Genomic DNA, 5,094 nt, shown 5'->3' with positions numbered 1-5,094 from the left:
CGGACGACCACGTCGCCCAATACAGACAAAGGATGCTCGTCGTAGCACTCCCAAAGGGGTCGCACGAAGCTATTATGTGCAAAAGGTTCGGCTCCACCGTGACCGGACCCGCTCTGCAATGGTATATCAACCTACGCTTCAGGTCCATAGCGACCTTCGCGGTTCTCAGCGATAAATTTGTGGAACAATTCGCCAGCAGCAGGGACCTGGAGAAAACCTCTGACAGCCTCTACGAAATCCTCCAGCACCAAGCAGAACCCCTACGAGGCTACATAGCCCTCTTCAATCAAGAGAAGGTGGCTATTCCCGAATGCAGCATCCCCACTGCTATCTCTGCCTTCAAGAAAGTCCTGCTCCCCGATGAGGACCTCTATAAGGAGCTAACCAAATACCAGTGCAAAACCATGGAAGACGTTGATCTCGAGCCTTGGCGCAGGTAAAATGGGAGGAAGATGTCGCCAGCCGCGCTAAGGCGCAACAAAACCAGATCCTAAGACGATCAAACTAGACCAAACCGAGCGAGATGAGAAACCCTCTCAAAGACCAGCCAGCGACTCCGGAAATTGAAACAGGGGAAGATACCAGAACCGGCCGATCGAGAAGGCATAAGGGATGGCAGTGCCCACGTGGCCAGACATCTCTCACCTCTCCGTCTCAAGGCCGGAGCTGATCAATGTTCTGAGGCAGATTGGCCAACAGGCCAAGTGGTCTCAGAAGATGAAAGCACCCGACTCTTTCTGGAACCCTGGTTTCTGGTGCGACTTCTACCGAGACAACGGTCATAAAACAGAGGAGTGCGTCGCAAGGATTATCAGAGTATTACCCCCACCTACAAGAATTATCAGAGTATTACCCCCACCTACAAGAGATCCAGGGAGAGACAGTCCTATCCAGGGCTACACCAAGTGGTATCAGATCCAGGGAGAGACAGTTCTTTAAGGATTGATACCACTTGGTGTAGCCCTGGATAGGACTGTCTCTCCCTGGATCTCTTGTAGGTGGGGGTAATACTCTGATAATCCTTGCAAACAGAGAATCAAAGACTCGATCTGTATCAAGGCGTGTGGGTAGATGATAGATGATGATGATGGACTTTGCTAAAGAGCTATGGATTGCTCAGAAGCTGTTTTGCTAGTCAAAGACACAGGATTACCCTGTATTGTCTAAGATGGTTTCACAAGGAATTCCTTCCTTAAAGTGAGATCAATGTTCCTTAAGCTGAACAGAGAAAGCAAGAGACAAAGCAAGCAAAGCTGCTGGAAAATTCTTAGATTCAAAGTTACATGGAGGTGGTGCTGCTGTTTAAAAGCATAAAACATAAAACCCTAAGCCTAAACCAATGTGGTTTAGGAAAACCAAAACCAAATCCTATTGCTAATTGATTTAAAACACCAAACCGACTCCTAATGGGTTTATAAAGCCCGAAACCTCTTCCTAATGAGTTTACATAAATAATAAAACCAAATAGACTTAAAATAGACCATAATGGTCGTGCATAATCATATTGGGCCAATCATAATCCAAGCTGGCTTGTCCTTCCACTTTTTGGGCCGATAAAGGCCTTTTTCGAACAACTCTTTCTTGGGCTCGATCCATCTTGTTCCAAGTCCGACCAAGCTGCTCCTTATGCTCATTTGGATGATAAAAGTCCTCATCATGTTCCATTTCCTGCTCTGGTTCTCAATCTTCCATTTCCAACTCAATTCTCGCATATGTCGGTTTGACCAGTCCATTTCTCGATCAGACTGAATCTCCCATTCCATTTCCTGTCTAACCAGCTTTATCCTATCCATTTCCTTGTCAATCAGGGTTGTCACAGGTCGTCCATGATTTCTTAAAGTCAGTCCATGCTTTATAAAGGCCACATCAAGGCCCATAGCCTTTTCTCGATCCAATACCTCATGGATCAAGCCTTTTAGCTTTCCATAAAGCTCATCAGGTCGTGTCAAGATCCATTTCCTAGCTCCTTCTCTCCTTGACTTCATTTTCTTTAGTATGGAGCTGATCAGGGTCACACCAAGGTCAACGAGCTGCTTAAGAAAGGACACCTCAAGGAGTTCCTTTCCGAGAAGGCCAAGAGCCATCTAAGCAAGGAGACAACGGGGAATCCCACGGAAGCTGCTCCCGTCTCGCCACCTCGTCAGGACCGAGTGATTCATGTCATATCGGACGGTTCGGAGATCAGCGGCATAAGCCATGCAGCCACGAAGAAAAGCACCTGGAACGCTAAGCACGGCCTAGAGGCAGCCAAGCCAAAATGCCTGCTCCTAGGCATGGACCAAATAAGCTTCACGGCCAAGGAGCAGGAGAAAGTTCTCACCCCGCATCACGACGCCCTAGTCATATCGCTCACTGTAGCAAACTGTCTAGTGAAAAGGATACTGGTAGATAATGGAAGCTCTGGCAACATCATCTTCCAGGCCGCATACAAGGACCTGGAGCTGGAGGAAAGCGCTCTAACTCGGAGGATTACCCCACTTGTAGGGTTCAACGGGGAAGTCAAACAAACCGCTGGAGAGGTGACCCTCCCCGTGTACGCTGAAGGGGTCAACATGTCAACCAAGTTCCTCGTCATTGACCGTGACTCATCCTACAATATCATCCTCAGACGGCCCTGGATTCACGGCATGGGAGCCGTCTCTTCAACTCTTCACCAAATGGTGAAATTCCCTACACCATGGGGCATAAAGGCGATCAGAGGGGATCAGGAGTATTCACGCTCCTGCTACCAGACTACTCTGAAGGGAAAGACCAAGGTCTTATAGCAATTACAGAGTAAGCCTCCGGCTCATCACACCGAAGAACCGGAGGTAGAGGAATAGAAGACGTGCCATTTACCAAAGGAGACTAGACCCAACATCTCAAGATCGGCTCCAAGCTGACCGAAGGATTGAGGAGAAGACTAGTAGACTTCCTCAGATCTAACTCCGATTGCTTCGCTTGGTCCCACGCAGATATGCCTGGTATCGACCCGGAGATCATCATGCATAAGCTGCAGGTGGATCCCCTACATCAACCCGTCAGACAAAAGAGAAGGAAGTTCGCTCCCGAAAGAGGCGCAATCATCAACGATGAAGTCAAGAGCCTGCTCGGCGCGGGGTTCATTCGTGAGGTGCAATATCCGGAATGGCTAACCAACATCGTCGTGGTCAAGAAAAAGAACGGGAAGTGGAGAGTCTGTATCGACTTCACGGACCTCAACAAGTCTTGCCAAAGGACCCCTTCCTGCTGCCTCATATCGACAAACTGGTGGACAGCAGGGCATCAGCTGATGAGCTTCATGGACGCGTTCTCAGGCTAAAATCAAATACTTATGCATCCGGAAAACCAGGAGAAAACATCCTTCATGACGTCTAGAGGGATCTACTGCTACAAGGTTATGCCCTTCGGCCTAAAGAACGTGGGATCAACTTACCAACAGCTGGTAAACATAATGTTCGCGGACCAGATTGGGCGAACCATGGAGGTCTACATCGACGACATGCTGGTCAAGTCCCTAGAGGCGGAGGACCACAAATCTCACCTACAGCAGGCCTTCTCCACCCTCCGGAAGTACAACATGAATCTCAACCCAGCAAAATGCTCATTCAGGGTCAGCTCTGGTAAGTTCTTGGGGTACATTGTACCCCACCGGGGCATCGAGGCCAACCCGGAGCAAATCAGGGCCTTTCACTCAATCCCTTCCCCGAAGAAAAGTCAAGGAGATTCAAAAGCTAACGGGAAGGATGGCGGCCTTGAGCAGGTTCATCTCCAGACTCTCCGACAAATCTCAGGCCATTTTCGGAACCCTCAAGAATCCAAGAGACTTCCAATGGACGGAAGAGTGTGAATCTGCTCTCCAAGAGCTAAAGTCGTATCTCACCACTCCTCCTTTCCTATCCAACCCACTACTCGGTGAAGTCCTGCTGCTATATCTAGCAGTCTCCGAACACGACATGAGTGCCGTCCTAGTCCGCGAGGAGGAAAACAAGCAGCTACCAATCTATTACGTAAGTCGCCGCTCGAGAAGCTCCGACCCTACTTCCAGGATCATCCGATCGTGGTTGTTACCTCCTTCCCTGTAATGTTGGTCCTCCACAAACCAGAAGTCTCCGAACGCCTAGCCAAATGGGCTGTGGAACTAGGGGAGCACAACGTAATATTTCGACCTGCCACGGCTATAAAGTTACAGGTCCTCGCGGACTTTGTGGCTGAATTCTCCCCTGCCTTGCTCCCAGCTTTGGAGAAGGAGGTACGCCTACGAGGCGAAACTAAGGAAGAGGGAGAATAGATCATGCACGTTGATGGATCCAGTAACGTCAGAGGAGCTGGAGTGGGGATAGTGCTTACCTTGCCAACGGGGAACACAGCCTCAAGGGCCGTAAGATGCAACTTCAAAGCAACCAACAACGAAAGCGAGTATGAGGCCCTAATAGCAGGTCTAACCCTCGCCCACTAAATGGGGGCAGAGAACATCCAGGTCTTCGGCGACTCCCAGCTGATAATCAACCAGGTACAGGGAGAGTACCAAGCAAAAGATGACAGCATGATCCGGTATCTGGCAGTCGCCCATCGACTAATCAAGAAGTTCAAGAGCTGCAAGCTCACTCAAATCCCCGGAACAAAACTCGCAGGCCGATGCCCTGGTTAATCTGGGGTCCGCCCTAGAAACGAAAAGCCAGATGAGTATCCCCTTGCTTGTTCTTCAATGGCCAGCCACCCTGGAGGAACCTCCGTCAGAGGAGGTCTCCGCCGTCGAAGAAGGCGAAACATGTATAACCCCCCTAGCCCAGTACCTGGAAGCCGACATCCTCCCGGAAGATCGTAACGAGGCCAGGAAAATCAAGAAGCGAGCCGCAAAGTATTGTATCTCCGAGGAGAAGCTGTACCGAAGATCCTTCTCTGGCCCGTATCTGAGGTGTGCCACACCCCGAGAAGCCGCTAGAATCCCTGGAGAACTACATGAAGGAGATTGTGGATCCCACTCTAGCGGTAGAAGGCTGGTGCTCAGAGCCAGAAGGGCGGGTTACTACTGGCCCATGATGGCCGCCGACGCCGATAGACAAGCAAAGCACTGTGACCAGTGCCAGAGGCACGCTCCAGTCTCCAAGCTTC

The sequence above is a fragment of the Brassica napus genome, chromosome C3, assembly GCF_020379485.1.
Source record: "Brassica napus cultivar Da-Ae chromosome C3, Da-Ae, whole genome shotgun sequence".
Classification (NCBI taxonomy): Eukaryota; Viridiplantae; Streptophyta; class Magnoliopsida; order Brassicales; family Brassicaceae; genus Brassica; species Brassica napus.
Note: the sequence above shows the minus strand (reverse complement) of the source record.